General features: G+C 34.0%; 1 protein-coding gene across 28 annotated transcripts in view; it reads left to right on the plus strand.

Moving 5' to 3' along the window:
• Positions 1 to 467: 467 nt before the first annotated feature.
• Positions 468 to 20843, plus strand: part of LOC138705774 (uncharacterized) — a 307903-nt gene continuing 287527 nt past the window's right edge. For 12 of the 28 annotated variants that reach the window (XR_011333756.1, XR_011333762.1, XR_011333760.1 and 9 more), the window contains exons 1-6: positions 2974 to 3104; positions 3761 to 3949; positions 5461 to 5569; positions 5662 to 5867; positions 13124 to 13226; positions 18191 to 18313. The gene's annotated coding sequence lies outside the window, so the exon portion shown is untranslated. Of the gene's footprint in view, positions 1579 to 1725; positions 3105 to 3760; positions 3950 to 5460; positions 5570 to 5661; positions 5868 to 6192; positions 6405 to 13123; positions 13227 to 18190; positions 18314 to 20843 lie in introns of those variants that run through there. The other 16 variants (XR_011333769.1, XR_011333766.1, XR_011333765.1 and 13 more) reach the window with 8 other exon arrangements.

Here is a 20843-nt window from a genome sequence, read left to right on the forward strand (position 1 = left end):
CCAACATTTTAAATCAGAACTACAGAGCGATATTGATAGTGGCCACTTTAGTCTTCTTATTGACGAATCTACAGATATTTCTGTCATAAAACTACTGGCTGTGTGCATTGTATATTATTCGAAACAACAACATACAATTGTATCCACTTTTCTTGGAATTGTTGAATTAGAACAGGGAAATGGAGATTGTATTGTGAGTGCAATAAAGTCATTACTTTCAGACTACGGGTTAGATATTAAACAAATGAGAGGCGTGGGGACCGAAAATGCGTCAGTAATGGTAGGCATTAACAATGGGGTCTATCAGAAACTGAAACAGGAAGTCAGTAATCTTGTATTGATTTCATGTGTTGTCACTCAGTTCAGTTAGCTGTGTCTTCTGCTGCAGAAATGTTGCCAAGAAATATTGAATTTTTAATATCTGAAACTTATTCTTGGTTTTCAAAGCCATCTTCTCGACAGATCACATATAGGTTTTTATTCCAAGCAATAAATGATGGAGCCGATCCCCTTAAAATTGTACAACAGTCAAATACAAGGTGGCTATCGATTGAAATTGCTGTCAATCGCATACTAAATCAGTGGCTTGAATTACAGACACATTTTGAGACATCTAGACTTCAAAATAGGTGCTACACAGCTGAACTCCTATTTGGTATGTACTGTGACGTCATCAATAAACTCTATCTTGTATTTCTTAAACCATATCTAGAAGAATGTCAGAAAGTCAATAAGTCATTCCAGTCAAGTACAGCAGATCCTTCGAAGCTTCTTAAAGATTTAATTCTACTCATTGTAGGTATTAATAGACGAATTGTTGTGCCTGGTTATAGGGGAGATCTGCTAACTGTGGAAGTTAGAAAATACAAGTCCCCTAATATTTATCTTGGCCATGAAGTAGAAATTATATTAACTGATTTGAAAAAGGACAATAAAATCAGCCCTGATAATGAAAAAGTGTTTCGCAATAGGTGCGAAAATTTTCTGTTTTGCTTAGCAGACGAACTCCAACGGCGACTGCCGAGAAATGTACAGGTTTTGCAAAAAGTGTCTTTAATTGCACCAGAACAGTGTTTGAGAGTAGTTAAAGAGAGTATAATCGCATTAGCTAAAGAATTAGGGTTAACTGGAAATGTAATAATAAAAATTTATTTTTATTGGTCTAAATTAACCACTGTTCAATGGCAAAATGTTACCAACACAATTGAATTTTGGCATGAGATCGCGTCATATAAGGATGTAAGTTCTCAAAATCCATTTCAAGAACTCTCAGACTTTGCCATGATGATTTTGGTTTTACCGTGGTCGAATGCTGACGTGGAGAGATCATTTAGTATGCTCAACAATGTGAAAACTTCCCTTAGAAATAGACTTAAAACCAATATGGTGAATTCGATTCTAACTGTGCGTGCTGGACTTAAGCGTGTAAAAAAATGCTGTCATGACTGTACCCTACCAGACGATGTTCTCAACCAAATTGGCACAATGACAGCGTACCGCAGCGTAGACCAACCCAGCACATCAACTGCAGAACTAGAGGCAGATGATGTGGATGAATTATTACTTTAATCAAGATTGGTAAGTTGTGTTAAAATTTGCTTTTTTATTTATATATAAGTAGGTATATTGTGTCGGTCCTTTTTTTAATTTTGACGGATTCTGACGGATTTCCAGGTGTTTTATGACGGGAATATAATTTATGAGTTGGCAACACTGCAACCCGGTCCTACATGGCGCGCTAATGTGCTTCTACTTCGTTGTTAGTTGTTGCATGACATTGCTGGAAGTTTATTTCCGAATACGACTTTACGCTCTCTATTAATTTATGCAAAAGTGTGAATAATGGAGAATTACGATGGAGTTTAACTCAATCGAAAAATGAACTACGCTGAAAGAAAGCGAGAATTCATGGCAAGAAAGCAGATCTTGTACAGAGGTTATGTTCCTAGACCTAAAGTTTTAAAGTATTACATTTACGTCATTGCTAAATTGAGGACTGGATTGAATTTAAATTCAGTGAAAATATTTCCTATTTAAAGTCTGATATGTAGGCCTATCACTTGGTAAAAAATTCTTGTTTCAGGCTGAAAGATTATGATGTAACCTTCAAGCAACGTGACATCATTCCTAGTGAAGATGATAGGCCTACGTTCGAAATGGATTTGCCACATCCTTCTTTGTATCAGGATATTAATAGCGATACTGTACTTCCTGCCATATCTAACGACTGCATTAAGGTTTACTGTATTTGCAGCTGTGTGAAAAACGAGACTGTGATATGGGGATGAAAATGTATAATGAAAAATATTTATTGTGTGTTCGTATGGTATCAGTGAATACGTTTTCTTTTATCAAAAGCAGTATAGTAATATAGTTTATAATGTTGATGTGAAAGTGAAAGACTCTTTGACTAATGTGAATGTGCAGCAGGAATGGGACCAAGGTGCGCATTGCAAGTATGTATGCACAATATTATGTACTTTAATGGACTTCACAAAAACAAGAACAATGAAAACACAAGAAACATGTAGGTACCAGTAAGCTTCAGGCATTTAACAAAGTCAGATGTTAAAATAATTATAAGTAATTCAGAATACAGTATTAAACATGGAATATAAAATACTCAAATATAAAACAATATCACTACCAAACCTATATATTATATCATGCATGTGTAATTACTGCAAATAGTGAAAATACTACTATAGTCAAAATTAGCATTAGTATTGCTACTAGTATTAGTATTCAAGTCAGATGTTAAAATAATTATAATTCAGAAACTTCATTCAGTCAATAGAATTCACAATCTCGAATACAATATATACAAAGCAGACGCCATGTTGTCGGACCTGGACCGGGTTAGCCCCTGCTGCCATCTTTCGGGACACGATGACAAAAAGGTTCCCATTGAAACGTAATATTGTGCGTGTATTTTATATTGCGATTATAATATATATATATATATATATATATATATATATATATATATATATTCCGGGAATTGAGAGTTGTACGTGAAGTTACTATTTCCATCACATCACATAATACAACTCTGTGGTGCAATTATTGTTATTATCAGAACTACCGGTATTGTATGTTTCTAGGTAAGTAGAAATTTTGGAGCATTACATTACATTGCAATATTACAATAAATTAACATATTAGAATGTTGTGTTGTATTAAGATTCACTGTTATTTAGTATGTATTAAGATATTATATTACATAGGCATACTTATATTCTAGAAAAATTAGTGAAATTTATAATTAGGCCTACAGATGATTCTGCTGAGGTAAGAGCATTATTTTAACTTTAAAACATTATCCATATAAAAATAAATTATATGATATAACAATTACATTTTTATCATAATATAAGGTATTATCCAGAGAAGCTACATCAAAGAAGGCATGTTTCACTGGCTTATGAGATATATATATATATATAGTGATAAACACGTGGTTTGTTAGTTTGCTGTTATAAAAAACTTCCAACTATCCATTAGAATATACAGGTATCAAATGACTTTTATGTTGAAAGTATTTATAGCTCCGAACTAAAACCATGTGTTATCATCTCACAGAAGTCAGTGGAACAAAGGAAAACAGTGTCTCCTATGGTGCAGTTATTTTGTAGAATTACGTAATATAATTTTACATAACCTTACAAATATTCAGTCTAATGAAAGTGAATAAAATCAAGGTTGAAGTTAGGTTAATTGTAGTTCATATTTTAAAATGCAATAATCACTTTATTTTAAGGTTATAACATGTCCAGAAGGAAAGAGTCTGAAGAACTTATAGGCCTACATCAAGAAAGAAAATACTTTCGTTACAGAGCAGCTTATAATAAGCAGTGGTTAATATGTACAGATAATTGAAGGCTGAAGCAGAATAGGAAGATATCTGTCAAACCAAAGTGGTTCTAATGGCAAGAATTGCAAATCTCTTGTAAGTAGGCCTACCTGTTTTTATAGATAATATTTGACAGGATCAGTACAGATCTTATTCCATGAGGATGCATCCATGATAGTGTGTTAAAAAATATTTACACATAATTTAACATACGAAGACTTTTCTGTAACCTAATCTAATGCAACTTCATTATAAACTAATGCATGTGGTTGAGTTTACATGCAACTGAATTTTGAAAAATTTTAAGCTTACTTAGAAATACAAGTCCCAAATAAAGTAAAGTCCCATCACTGATAACCTTTCGTATGTATAAAAATATTCTTGTTAGAAATTAAGTAAAAAAAAAAAATACGTATTCAATAACGCAGAAGAATATTTTTATTATTGTCCCAAGTACTTCAATGTATTACCATAATCTTTAAAGCTATAGGAATAATTAAAAAGGAGCATATTATATGTTTACTTGTTCCACATATTGTTACACCACAGGCATGTATGTATAAGAAGCATTAAATTGGACTCTCACTTTGAGAGGGGAACAGAGGTTAAGGGTGTTAGAGTGTAAGGTTCTTAGGAAAATATTTGGGACTAAGAGGGATGAAGTTACAGGAAAATGGAGAAAGTTACACAACGCACAACTGCAAGCATTATATTCTTCACCTAACATTATTAAATCCAAATGTTTGATGTGGGCAGGGTATGTAGCACGAATGAGTGAGTCCATAAATGCATATAGAGTTAGTTTGAAGACCTTTGGAGAGGCCGAGACGTAGATGGGAGGATAATATTTTGAGGGAGGTGGAATATGATGCTAGGGATGTTCAGGATAGGGACGAATGGTGGGCTTATGTGAGGACAGCAAAAACCTCTGGGTTCCTTAAAGGCCATTTGTAAGTAAATACTGTAAATAAAATATATAATCTCCATACTTTTATCACAGCATTCATAGAATGCAGTAGAAATAATTATTACCAAATCTGAAAAGAGGCATATATGCTGTCTACACCAGGGAAAAACAAGAAATATCCACAATCTATAACTGGCATGAGATAATTTTTCCAAGGAAGTCATTGCAAGATTTGTATATGATAGACCGAATCGAGATGAAAAAAATTATGGCAGTAACATTTCTTTTTTTTTAATTTTAATAAGTTAAAATACTGTAGACTTTACTCTTATAATTACTTCTTATTTACCACTACCGGTACTATTTTCATTCCTGTTCAGGAAAAAGAGTAACAGCCATGCTGGTACTGGGCCATGTAACAGGAAACTATGATACATACTTCATTTGAAGGATCACGTTCGTCATTAAGGACAATTTTGAAGGAAATGTGGTTTAAATTGAGAAAAGAGGGCAATCTCACATAAGTAAGAGAGAGTAAAAATATTAATTAATGTGAGAAATATGAAAAGTGAGGGTCCAAAGTCTGTTGTTTTTCTGGATGAAACGTGGATTTTTATGAATGGCAGGCTTTATTACAAGATTTTAAGATAGTAAAGGGAATAAATGTTGTAACATTATTAATTCCATGTATATTTCATAGACTGCAACACATTCATGGAGCAAACCAGTATCGTTGGTGGTAAGGTTCAAGGAGTTATGCATCGACCTGCTGTGGAAGGAAGACTGGTCATTGTACAAGCTGGAACCTGGTAATATAACTACAAGACTATTAAACTATATATAGGGTAGTAACTTTTATTATGTGTTTATCTAGAATCTAAGTATCTTGTCTCTTTTATAGATGCAGATTTAACTTTTTGCATCCAATTTGAAGACTGGCCAAGATTACTATGGTGCCATGAATACAATCCAGAAGTGGGTGGAAAGGTAGCTTATTGTTGGGTTAAAAAATTTAGGTCCTTCGATTATTGTTATGGATAATGCTTTCTACCACAATAAAGTTGTAGAATACAAACCCACAACAAAAGGAGACGAGATCAGTTAATGGTAAATATAATTTCTGTAGAATCTGAGTAATGAACTGTGATGTTAAATTGCATTATTTATGTTTAAATGTGAATTTTGTAGACATGACTGAGACAGGATGGGGTTACCATTGCCAGACAATGCAAACAGGAATAAACGACACTTGGAAAGGTGATTCTCTAAATGTAAGACGCAGGTCCCAAAAACTGAACTTGAGTTTTATACCAGAACAGTGAATATAGGAATATACCAGTTAAGAAAGTGCTAGACTTCTTCGTGACACAAAGATGTATTTGGAGAAGTGTATAAGTTATATTCCCTCATTTTAATATTACCGTCTTTCTAGCGTACTGGTCGAGAGGAGCTTCTCGTGTTTAAAACGCATAAAAACAAAACAAAGAAACTGAATGTCACAGTAGAGACTTTCAGCGTTAGGGAATATTTCGCTCCAAAAAGATATGTTGGACAAGATGATGGAATCACAGCCCCTCCATGAGAACGTTAATGTCAGGTTCGCAGCCCTGAAGGAATGGAGAATCAACTTAATGTACAAGATAGGTAAGCATATGAAGAGTCCACTGCAAGAATGATGAATGTCACTTTCTTGTCGAAAATGATCCAAGACTGTCAATGTATAGCTTAAGACATATAGACTGTACATAGAGAGTTATATGGAATTAACACTGATAGTTATTGTCCAGTAATGATCGGAAAATCACAGTTAAGCTTTGAGCACTAAGCATTTCAAACTTTCAATTGCTTCTCCTGAAAAATGTATTCCAAATGACATCCATCATTCTTGCAGTGGACTCTTCATATCTTAATTTACATGTACCGGTAAGTGCATTGATAAACTGGCAGAAATAAATGCAATGAAATCACTTTCACGATTGAATATCATGGGAATTTATGGGAGGGAATTACTTTAGTTACATAGAGTTCCGATTATCAATGCAACTAGCATACATGGGCTTTGAAAACTTTGCAACAATTTTGTGCTTCACCTACTTTTTCAGGCACGAGCCGCTACTGCTGTATACACCCCATAATAATAATAATAATAATAATAATAATAATTAGGCTTTGTAATTCAGCTACCTATAAACTGGAATGAGGTTGTCTGATACAAAGTATATGTGACGTCACAGCGCAGGTACAGGTACGTTGGTATACAAAATAGTTACGCATCCTCTCCTCTCTTCCTCTAGAACAGCGGTGACCAAAGTGAGTGTCCTGATTATATCGTGTAATCATAGACATTCAAACGGGTACGAGGAGTTTACTATACATTGCTGTGTGTTTCACGTACTGAAGGCAAGTAGTAGCGGTATTATGTCGCTCTACAAACTCTGTCTCTACAAGCAATAAGAGGTGATATCGTAAAGAATGAAGAATGTTTTTCTTGTTCTTTCGGACAAAATGTAATAGCCTATTATGTTTACTTTGCTCAACGGTTCAATTAGGAGTATGTATATAGAAACATTAATTGCCACGCTGAATAATGTATTATTATTTTTAATATCATTATTATTATTATTATTATTATTATTATTATTATTATTATTATTATTATTATTATTATTACTGAGCACTAAGTATGTGTTTCTATAATTCATCTGTATGTGCATGAATATTGATATTTTTAGATCTTCTCCCTAGAAGGGTAAAATTATTAGGTTTTATTTCAATTTTAATCTTCTTAATCTTTAGATGAGGGTAACTGTTACAACTCTAAAAATTTCCTACTAGGACATAAATGCACATATAACAGTTTTAAAGTTATGCTATTTAGTTTTTTTTTTTTTTTCAATTGGAAAGTGTTATATTTTGCATTGTAACAGTTTTCCATTCTCAACTGTTGCTAAAAGCAATGTTCCATTTTGACTTGTAACACTTTCGCACTGAAAATATTCATGCTTCGGGTTTAGATTTTGCACACCTTGCAGTACTTACAATAATGGTAGCATAATGCTGCTTGCATTGTTTAAAATCAATGTTGTTATTAATTTTGTCTTCACCATCGACGTAGTATTGAAATATTAATCATCGTGCATATTCTTACACATTAGTATTTAATTCACTTTAATCTTTCATATTTTATATCCCTAAGAAAGTTCAATGTTGTATGTACAGTATACTGCATATAAGAATAGTACAGAAACAGAGAAATTAAACTGCAAGAAATTTATAATAGAGATATAAAGAAGAGAAACATCAAGGGCTACAAAGACTAAAGATATTAAATCAGCAAAACAGGCTCCAAGCAAAGTTTTGTGCTACTCTGATCTTCAAGTAGTAGGCTACTTCTTTCATCTTTATATTATAAAAGAAAACTGTCCTGTTACAATCTCACAATATATGAATATGACCACCTCTGTGGTGAGGGTTTTCCTCAACTGTAAGCCAAATGCCAGGAAATTCGGGCCACAATGTCTCTGAATATCACCGGTCTCATTCATCATCGAAATCTTATCCATAACAAATCAGTAATACATGTACAGTCGCCATCTAGTTCACAACAATAGAACTAGTCTCAACAATAGTACACAGGCCTTCGGATTTCACCCAGAAGATTAACTCACGATGTGACCAAAGATGTTAAAGGGAGTATAAATAATGGCGGGGGAAAATATATATATAAATGACATCACAAACAGCCAGGGCCATTGTTATTTTTGACATGAGGGCTTGGCCAAAAGAGGTTCAAATCAGATTGACACATGTCTCTATAAATTTCTTACTTCTTTGCCAAACACAGTAACAAACCAGGTAATTTTGTTTTTAGACAACTGTGCTGGACAAAACAAGAACAAATTCATTGCCTCATTACTTTTGTACTGTGTAACTAACCTGAGTCATATAATGTCATAACTAGGGAAAGGAAGTTCATGCATTTGCATATTTGTTCTCTATCATTGTGTGAATATGCTGAAAGATTATCTACATGAATCACAAATTTCTGAATACAATGATATTGCTTTTATTGTGCATAAAAGTGCATATTTTGCCTTTATTTATAAAAGCATCATATTTTAACATTTATGCAGGGAAACTCCATATTATGAATGTTTATTTGTCTTTCCCTCATTTTTTAAAGTGTGTAACCTCGTAAACAAGACTAATTTATGTTTATGAATTTTGAACTTAACGATGACGCCTTCATGGGAAGCCTCTCAATTTAGCAATTTGTATTCCTTTATTGCAGTCTGTAGCAGATTTCGATAGAACAATGTCCAGTTTAACATCAGTTCCAGGAAATGTAGGAGATACGTGAACGAGAAAACAGCAAATATTCTTTCCAAAACCCTGGCTATTATCAGCTTAAAGAAATTCAAGGTATAGCCTACTCGAAGGAAAAACACCCCAAAAACCAACTAAATTTCTATAGAACAGCTCCCAGATTTTGTGGAAACCCCTCTTACTTTTTGTGACGTAGAACGAAGTTTCTCGCGCTACAGAGCTATGCTGAGAGACAATAGGCGAAGAATGACAACAGAAAACATACGTCACTGCTTAGTTGTGAACTGTAAGAGCATAAATGGAGCATGCAGCAATGAGGCAACCACTTCAAAATCCATAGACTAAACGTAAGTTGCCTATACCTTATTATTCTGTTAAAATAATCTCAGACTGATAATGCATATTTTGTAGCATATTTATCTATTTTTACGTCATAAATGCATACATATTTTTCACGTTTTCAGGGCATGAACTTCCTTTCCCTGGTCATAGCACAGAAATTTTTAATCACAGGTCATATCCAGAATGAGAATGACTCTGTGCATTCTACTATTGAATGGTGGGGGTGGGAAGAGTTCTTAAAGGAGGACCTATTATACTGCCAACGCAATAGGTAGATACCAGTACTGAAATTGGTCAAGAGAAAAGGCAATACATACAAAATCAATGAACTAGATACACCAGACATCTTAGATTTGAAATACTTAACACAACAAATGGAAAATAATTTTTCCAGAAATGAAAATAGTGATAATGTAAACTGGTCTAAGTTGAAGACCGTCAAGGTCCGAAAACAGGATCTTTTCGCTATCTCTTTTAAGCACTCCTATGAAGAAGGTGATTTTAAAAAAATAAGTATTCGACAAAAAAGGAAAGGCAAGTCTTCTTTAGCAATACTAAAGCCAGCATTTTCTTCACCTCCAGGGATAGATGCGGAGGGGGGAGGGATGGGGGAATTTGATTGATGTTTGTAAAAGTGGTATCATTCCAAGTGTTCATGCTCAATTTTTATAAATTTTGAAAGTTTCCAATGGTGTTGAAGAAAATAGAGCTATATTTGACTAACAAATAAATACATGCTTTTTCTCACTACCTGTACAAGATGCAATTTATATATTATTATTATTGTTGTTTGTAGTCATCCTGGTTGGTGTACTTTATTTCTTTTCATTGTTGTAATAATCCTGATACCAACCAGTCTCATTTTATTTCTAAATCTATATTTGACATGTTTTTCCATTGTATTATCTGAACTTATTACATAGTCATATTAGGAAAAACCTGTTGCAAATAATAAAATATTATGTAATACAGTTATATCTGAGAAGTTTTGTCTGGTTATTTTAATGCGAAAGTATTGCAACTAAAAAAAGTCACATAAAAATTACATAAAATAAATACCGACAAAATTAATATTTTTATAAACTTCATCATCATCATCCTTCACGAATTAGGCCTCTGTAGACCTGTTTCGGCCCCATCTAGCAGTCTTCTAAAAGGTCTTCATGGTCGATGATGTCCTCTATGCTTATACTGCATATAATTTTTGAGATTCTTTAATTTTCCATTCTTCTTACATGATCTAGCCAACTGAATTTGTATCTGCTGATTTTTTCTTCTACTGACTCTACTTCTAATTGTTCTAAAATTTCTTCATTCCTTTTTCGGTCTAAAAGAGTAGGCCTATATCCTGCTGTCCTGAAAAATTTCATTTCCTTTGCTTTGATTCTATTCATGTCTCTTTTCTTTAATGTCCAAATCTCGCTTCCGTATAAAAGGGAGAGTAATGCTAGTGTATTATATATTTTTATTCTTGTAGATTTTTGTAATAATTTAGCTTTTACTGTATTCTTTATTATTCCTAGAATTTGTGTAAATTTGGTAATTTTCTTGTTCACATCTTTTTCATTTTGATAAGATATTTCACAACCCATCCTCACCTTCTCGTGGTCCACCCTGTTTCTACCAACAAGGAAATGGCGACCGAGTCACAGCAGTATAACTGTTTCATCAAATGCAGAGGAAATGCTGCATTACAAGCATGTCCAGAGGCTAAAAGTAGCAGCCCCACTACTGGACTACCTAACAATAAGGCTAGTAACCTATCTTAGGGAAAATTACATTACTTTCAAGCCTCAAAAAAGCAGTATAAGGATTTAATAAACTTCTATAACAATAATGAATGTATATACCAATTTTCATTGCTGTGAGATGATTATCTGATTTACCACCTACAATGGAAAACTTTAGGAATATGTATTATATATCTTTCGCGTGTTAAATATTACAGTACCTGGTTAACTAGTTTCAGAGTTCTGAAGATAGCCCATGACAGGCTGATACTAGTTAACCAGTACTGTAATGTTTAATACGCAAAAGATCATAATACATATTCCGAAGTGATATGGCGTTAAAAGTTGTGTAATCAAAGTGGAAAACTTTAAATGGCTCTACTGAAAAATCTCTATTTTTGAGTTGTAACAGTCTCGTTCTGAGTCATCAAGTTATTTTCCAAGATGATATCATTAAAAGCGACATACGCAGCAAATTAAATTGGTTAAGGCACTTGCCTGCCGATCTGGAGTTGCGCTCGGGCGCGGGTTCGATTCCCACTTGAGCTGATTACCTGGTTGAGGTTTTCCCCAATCGTAAGGCAAATGTCAGTTAATCTATGTCGAATCCTCTGCCTCGCCAAATTCATCCATCACCATCACCAATTCCATCGACATTAAATTACCTCGTAGTTGATACAGCGTCGTTAAATAACCAAGTAAATACATATGCAGCAGATTAACTGATTTTCATTTAGTGTGCCAATTGACATGTTTAGATATTCAGACCAATATTGACAAACTGGTGAAAGCTAAAAGGTATCAGCATTCCTCTTCAGAACATGTGCACCACGAATAATAATATTATGTGACTGTCCCTATTATATAATTATAGGGAAGGCATTCTGGACTCTCAAGTTTATCATACTGGAGAGAACACTCGGCAAAAAACTCAGAATAGAAATATTGCAGACCTACGTAACTCTTGTACTGTTATATGGGTGTCAGACATGGTCTCTCACTGCTAAACTTCGTAACAGTCTCCAAATCTGCCAAAGGAAGATGCTGAGAAGGATACTAGGCTTATCACTGAGGGACAGAGTTCCAAACAAAGTGCTACAAAAGATGTCAGCAATTAAAGATCCAGCACTGCAAGCCACCAACACCAAATGGAAGTGGGGAGGCCATGTTGCAAGACTTAGAGATGAAAGATGGACGCAGAAAGTCACACTATGGGACCCCTGCATTGGCAAGAGATCACGCGGAAGACCAAGAAGAAGATCGGCCGACCTCTTCAGTGAACGTGTAGGAAGCCATTGGTCAAGCAGAGCAAGAAATAGAAAAGAATGGAAAAACCTAAGAAAACAAGTGAACAGCGACTAAAACCAGTGCGACAGAAACAAGCGAACAATATCAAAATACTGCAGAATGTGAACCAAGTGAACAATTTCAAGCATGTAAACACCTCTTATGGGGAGTAGCTCACAGCGTGAGACAAATAGAGCTCTCCCTCTATAGGAGGAGGCCTTTACCCTTAACAGGATATTTTTAGACTAATCATTTCATTTCATTTCAGTGTTCTATATTGCATTGTGTTACTTACGAACCTCCTTCAAATACGCCACTGGCGACAACATAGCCACCGGTGAGTCAAAGTATTTCTCACCCCTACTTATGAGTTTCGCATCCCTGTACTAGACCCTTCAGATTCATCCACTTCATCTGATGAAGAACACATAATTTTATAAATTTATCGAATAACTGTTTTCAAACATTCCTTTTCTGGCACAGATGGACCTATAAAATTGGCTCACCTCCTTCTTGTTATTTACTTACTGTTATCTTATTTATTTTCTCATAGATATAGTGCTACAGTGCTGAAGGATCGATAATATCTATTAAAAAATATTGTAGACCTAGATGTGGCCAATGAGTATTGTAATTACTCTTATTAAATTTATAATATCAAATTCTGTATATTTTCAGAAACCTAATCTTGAACATCATACATCACATACCGGGACTTCACATGAAATAGTAGGTACCAGATAAGAGTGACCGAATATTGATCTCTGATGAATATAGTCAGGTATGACCAACATTTTAGAATGTGACTCAATTAAAGTTCTTAAAATATTGGCTAATGTTGTATTAAGTAGTGAAATAAGAATATTAAAATTACCAACGTAATTCCAAATATGAAATAAAAATGTCATGAAAATAATGTTCTTTGCCATTATACAGCAAGGTATGTTAAATATGTGTCCATTGTAAAATTCTTGCAAATCCAGTTTTCTTCCATTGCAGTATTTTCTCTCTTTCGTGTAGTCCTTCCCCGAGATGAATGATAAGAAAGATGATGGTTTGTTTTAGCCTCCCCAAAAATATATATAGACTGCTAAAATTTCTCTCATTTCAATTCCTTAGGATTTGTAAGAGGCTTCTCAAAATACACGCACGCACACACACACACACACACACACACACACACACACACACACACACACACACACGTGTTCTGCCCAAAGGCAGGCCTTTCACTGCAAACCCAGCATTCTCATATCTTTCCTATTCTCTTTCTTCTACTTAGTCTCTGCACATGATCCTTATACAGTGACACCTCATATATTTTTTTTATTTTAGTAGGTTATTTTACGACGCTTATCAACAGCTTAGGTTATTTAGCGTCTGAATGAGATGAAGGTGATATTGCCGGTGAAATGAGTCCGGGGTCCAGCACCGAAAGTTACCCAGCATTTGCTCATATTGGGTTGAGGGAAAACCTCGGAAAAAACCTCAACCAAGTAACTTGCCCCGACCGGGAATCGAACCCAGGCCACCTGGTTTCGCAGCCAGACGCGCTGACCATTACTGCACAGGTGTGGACGACACCTCATATATTATTAAACTGACCTTTGAAATGACCTTAAAATTCAAAATATATCAATCAAAGTAAATTCATTATTAATATTTGAGGAGAAAAATTCGCTCTGGTGCCGGGGATCGATCCTGGGTCCTTGGTTCTACGTACCAAGTGCTCTAACCACTGAGCTATGCTGAATTCAATCCACAGCACCGGATCGAATTCTCCTCCTTCGATGTTTCCCTTTATGGCATGACTCCATGTTAGGCATATATGTTGACTAATATGTTCAATGTCAACTGCCATTATACTAGGAGCGTACTCATCTAAGTGACTTATATCGTCATTGTTTCTGCAAAAACTCCTATGTGCAAAATACACAATTTTTCAGTAGGAGGAAAAAACACATTTATTCATCATCGTACGTAGGGGATTGTGAATTCTTACATTTTCGAAAGAAAGAAATATGATTTCATATAGGAGATTTTATTATTTGCTCTATCACTATTTAAGTTATTTAATAGAAAAAAAATCTGAAAATCGATAAATATGTCACATAGGAGTTATTGCAGGAACAACGACGACATGTAGCCAGGGTTGCCAGGTGATGAGTGATATTATGGTAACATGATACTGAAGTTATTCTTTTCTACCAAAGATTATAATAAATTCTTACACTACGAAATATGCAGTTTGTATCAAAATTTTATTTTTCACTAAGTAAACTCAACCTTAAACCAACAATTCTCTTTAAACCTCAGAACCTTTGATTAAACCAGTTTAATAATGCTGAAAAATTAGACAAGCTAAATGTACAAAATTGTGTTTGTTTTTGAGCAACATTAAACTGACACTGAGAATTTATTTTAACAATAACAATAAAATTAAAATTCAGTCATTCAACATTATTCATCTCGTATCTATATATAATCAGCTCATGACCTTTGTAATTCTATCAGAATAAATCACAATCTTAACTAATCATTTCAGCATGCAGACTTACAATGTGGATTCGTTTCAGCCTAGCAAAATCTTTAAGTGCCATGGCCGATCTTCAAAGGAAAAGGAAAACATCTTTTAGAATTTAAATAATTTCACCAAAATCCCACAATATGCACAAAAGAAAAACTCGGTGGGCTATAATTTAATTAGTTTTAGAGAAAAACACAAGTACAGTGGCCAGTTTACCTTCACATCATAGGTTGAGATATATGGTTCCCAAACACAAACACCAAGCCTTTCCGGTCTGAGCTGATGGCTCCAGCTCTAGTCAATTCAGAATGACTCAATCTGCACCATCGAACTGGTGGCCAAAGGGTCATTGACACATGCGTGCAGAAACGAGAAAACATATCAGAATTTACCACATCGAAAATCCTTTTCTGAATGCACATGCTCTAAAATTATAAATAAACACCACTCATACATGTCATTATATCCTGCCGGATTACAAAGACAAATCATTCATACACATACCATTACAATATCAATATTTACAAAGCAGAGACTGATTGGATTGTTTTTTTTTTTTTTTTAAATGGCAGGTCTGCAGTTCTTAGCTAATCATGTACAACAGATGGCGAGGGATAAAGATTTTTGTTTGTCATGTAATTAAACGTTTTCGAAGTTACATGAAATTCTGTCCCAATCTTGTATGCATTGAAAGTAAATATGTCGGTAGCTACATTAACCTTTGTACTGTATAGTTTGCTACCCATTGCTTGTACTCCCACTCCCCTTTGCACTCCATATGTCTCGACATTGTGAATTTTCTCTCTTCATTCAATTGCACTTTGGAATTTTTTCAATTTAACAATCCATTGGGATTGTAGTCTGATTCGTTACAAATCATTTACACAATTGTGAACATTCTATTGCTTCGCATTCTCGAGTTACACTGCCAAGGCTACTACGGGACCTGCCAAATAGTGCCTAAACTTCCCCTCTACCGCAGTGAAGATAGATGATGTCACTCACTCCAACTCAATGATACGTTGGATACATTTATCCTTCTGTCGGTCACCATTTACTTTATTGGAACGTATCCTGTAGTTTAGAAATTATTTGCACGACAAAACTGGCCTGAAAATGTATCGCCTGAATTTCTGGGATATTACCTAATATTGAACAGAACTTATACACGTTAAAAAAATAAGAATGGCTTTACTATAAATTTTCTGGCTTAAACATATTGGAGATTTGGAAGTAGGCTCTATTAACATCCTTCCAGCCTGTTACTGACCAGAAGAAACTATTACACAAGGAATAGGGGTTGCCAATTTCAGCTCTAGAACAGATATTCAATTCAATATCATTAAATGATACAGTGAGTCTACTTGAGCTTAATATTCACAGAGTGAACTGTAAGTACTATCAATAATTTCAGGGAGTTGTTTGAGATATTTCAAACAAAACAGTTTAATACAATTTTGCTCGTTTTTGCTTCCTTTCGAAGATAAAAATGATTTTATATGAAACATTTCATAGCATGTTTTGGGAAAGCCACTGATTTAATTCCCAATATACTACGTCATTTAAGAGAGCAATGAATTATGTTAATGAATGATTGAAAGAATTTTAGTTTTGTTCTTTAAATGTGCAGACATTTAATGCGGATAAATGTAAGATTGTTGTTGTTGCTTATAATGCCAGGCATTTGACAATAAAGTCATTTGACCTCTTGCACTCCAATATTTTTCAAATATATTATCGTGGTCAGCGACTGAAGCACAGATTTTGAGGTGTTCCGAATCCATTTCTTGGTTATAGTTGCACAATGGGCAGTTAGTGGACTGATATATTCCAATTCTATGCAGGTGTTTGGCCAAACAATCATGGCCTGTTGCAAATCTAAATGCAGCTACAGACGGTTTTCGTGGTAAATCGGGAATTAACTGAAGATTATGATGCACAGAGTTCCATTTTTTTCCCTTGAGATTGTGTTATCAAATTTTGTTTGTTGAAGTCTAAGTATGTAGAAGTAATAAATATTTTCACAAAGTAATATTTAGATTTAGTAACAGGTCTGTAAGTAGGAATGCTGCCCTTCTTTGCTAAAGCATCCGCATTCTCGTTTCCCAGGATTCCACAATGGGATGGTATCCTTGGAATACAATTCTTTTATTGAGTGATATTAATTGAGAGAGCATTATAGTTATTTCTACTGTTTGAGATGAAGGTGTGTGTTTAGAGACAATTGATAGAATAGCTGCTTTGGAGTCTGACAATATAACTACATTCTTAAATTTCTTGATGTGGCATAGAAGATTCCTGAGACTTTCACTTATTGCAATGATTTCTCCACCAAAACTTGTTGTTCCATAGCCAAGAGATCTATAAAGTGAGAAGAGACAGCACGTAACACCTGCACCGGCACCTTGTTCTCTGGAGATCAAGTATAAATGAAGCCAGTTTTGTGGAGGGTACCTAATATTAATTGTCTCTAAAGACAATTGTTTCAGTATTTCAGTGTTTACTTCTGATTTCAGTATTTCTTCTGTTAAATTTAGATTATATTCTATATTTAATAGAGTTAAAGTGTTTGGTTTAATTTGTAAGTTTTGTTTTAAATTCGGGATGTTGATTTTCTGTTTTAATTCTTGAACCATGGATATGAAACTTTTTTTGAGTTTTCAATCTACAGAGAGGACTGTATGAATGCCAATTGTTTCCTGGTAATCTGATAAGTTTTTCATATTGAATTAGTGCTTTTTCTTCTATTGTCATTTTGATGCTGTTAATATTAGTGAGGAATCTCATAGAATCTATTGGAGTTGTTTCGATTCCACCAGTAATGAGCCTGAGAGCTTGGTTTTGAACATATTTTATTTCGTTTATGAAAGTTGAAGTAATTAAAATTTCTCCGCAGTATGTCAGCACTGACTGTATAAACATTTTGTATGTAGTGTTTAAAGTTTTCCTAGAGCATCCCCATTTCTATCCTGCTAGATTGTAAAATTCTTTTGCTGAACGAGACCGAGAAATTAATGATATTACTTACGGTCCACTCTGTATAAGGAGAAATACAGAAAATTGATTTAAACAAGCAATGGAATATATGAGGCACTGCGTATAGTAGGGGTGAACTCAACAAGGAATCACGATTTCAAGTTTGCTCCTAATACAAAGTATCCACAACGCCTCATACTCTTTCCAGCATAATTATTACTGGTTTCTTTTTTTCTTCATAGCTGCCGAGTGGTGCATTGCAGTAATCTTATTCAAAGGAGAATCTCCTACAAAATATTCTGCACAACAGTCTTGCTGAGGAATACAAGAAGATTCTAAGACTGAGAAAAGTACCGGTATTGAAAGTAAGTAATACTTTAGTATACATGAGTTACATAAATCAAAATGTATGTTGCCGACAGACTTTTTATAATTGTTATAACACTGGATCTTCATATGACAAACATTTATTGAAATCAATTTTTAAACACATACTTCTTTACTTTGTAGAGAAGATATATTCATATCAGCTTTGGGACTGTAAGCTTTCCATTAAGAACTTTATTTTATTCTACTTCCACAAGGAAATACGTATGTGTTACTATTATCTGCTTTATACCCACATTCCTTTTAGTACAAAATAATAAATTGACACACACATCACTAGAGCCCGGATTTTATGTAATATGAAAATGAGAAATATGTACATAAATATGGAGCTAAAAATGGCAAAATATGTAATAAATAAAAAAATATGTAATTTAAAAATTAAACTTTATTACATGTATTTTTGCACACTAATGAAAAATTAGAGGTGCACATGTGATTCAACCTCAATTAATTATTTTTTGGTGGCGCAATTAATAAATAATTAAATATTTTTCCATAATTTTTGCTGTCATTGATCATCTCGTCAACAGCAGCCCGTACGTAGGAATAATCTATTTGCGTAGGAAAGCTTGAAGCTTTGGAACTCCAAGTTTGTACCATGGTATGTTTGCAGCAACTATTGCCATGCACAAATTTTTATTAAATTCACTGGTACAAGAGAAGAATGTTTCAGTACCACTTGTGTAAGAAGAAATTGTTTCTTTTCGACGGAGCATGTTTTTTATTCCTCACATGAATTTCAATTTTTAAATGCTGTTCTAATTGTAACTTCATGGAGCACCCAATTCGTGTCACCAACTTTGCACAGTACGATTTTCGTAGTAAAGGAATCGTCAATTGAAATCCAATCTTTCAGCTTGGATGTGAATGGCAAGTAGACTAGCTATTTGTATCACCTGATGTCAAAATAAGCTTAAGAAAATAGAAAAAACTGTTGCTTTCTTTTAGAGCAACTGATTGGAGATGTTTGTGCGAAATGGTCATATCCACAGGGTAACTTCAATTTTTCCTTCACCACGTTAGCAGTACAATGACCCACTCTTTGCAGTGGTATTTGTTCCTACTTTACCGTTACTTCTTAAGGGATATACACACTATTAGCATTGCAAACAAATGTCCATTTTTTCACAGAATGCGTTATTATTTTCAATTATTAAATTATATTTAAGCACTAGAGACGAAGAAATAAGCTTTATAAACAATTTTGAAACATATAACTTAAGAATTAAGTAGAGGGAAAATTGATGAAAAAAATGTGTATTCTTTCAAAATATGTAAAAATATGTAAAATATGCAAAATATTTATTATGCACTAAAATGTGTAAAAATATGTAACTTAGAACTTTGGAATAATTATCTCTTTGATATGATTTGCCGACATTTTAGCTTCCCTTATAGCTACATATATAGGAACAAAATATGTAATTACATAAAATCCGGGCTCTACATATCAGTGATGAAGCTAAGGTATAAATACTGGGTACCGGTATCCTAAGCTGAAAAAATTTGCTTACTTTATATATTTTTATAAAGCAGAAGATTCTCGTATTTGCTATCATTTTTTTTTTTTGTGACAGACCCCTCAAGAAGATGAGGACCACTCATTTTCATCCCCGAAAAGAATATAGATGTCGTTGTTCCTGTAATAACTCCTATGTGCAAAATATAAAAGTTTTCAGTAGGAAGAAAAAACACATTTATTCATCCTATGGCAGCCGTACATAGCAGACTGTGAATTCATACATTTTCGAAACAAAGAAATATAATTGCATATAGGAGATTTTATTATTTGCTGTATCACTCTTTAAGTTATTGAATAGAGCGAAAACCTGAAAATCGATAAATATGTCACATAGGAGTTACTACAGGAACAACGACGATATGTCTCATAACATTCTGTTAGCGAAGGATATTTCTTACACCATGAAAATTCAAAATTTATACTTTGTTTTCCTCCATGTGCTTTTTTAATATGTAAATTTGGTGTCGATCTTCTGTCTTTGTAAGCAAATTTTGTTTCATACTTCCAACTTGAAAACAGTTTCTCTTTTAATTCTACAAATAATGACTTCAGTGTGTCATTTTACACAAAATTAATATGCAATACACAACACATATTCACTTTTGATTAAACTAATACTCAAAATGCAGATCACTCAGAGAACACCAATATGGTTGGTTGGTTGGTTGGTCGGTTGGTCGATTGCTTGGTAGCCAAAGTTCTGGTGTCATGGCAAAGAAGCCATCAGCCATCTTGCAGTCCAGTATTTTTCCGTGATGTTGAGGTGAACAGGCAAGGCTTCTCAATCTTCCAGGTGGTGCTTATCCATGATATCTCCAGCCGCAAAGGAAACATTATTAATAAAGCACCAACTTATCTTACAATTGAAAATTACAAATTTGAATATGTAAAAAAGTTTATATATTTTGGCTCCATAATCAATAATGGCAACGACACCAGTCTTGAAATTAAGAGAAGAATATCTGTAACAAATAAATGTTACT

This window comes from Periplaneta americana, chromosome 9, assembly GCF_040183065.1.
Source record: "Periplaneta americana isolate PAMFEO1 chromosome 9, P.americana_PAMFEO1_priV1, whole genome shotgun sequence".
Classification (NCBI taxonomy): Eukaryota; Metazoa; Arthropoda; class Insecta; order Blattodea; family Blattidae; genus Periplaneta; species Periplaneta americana.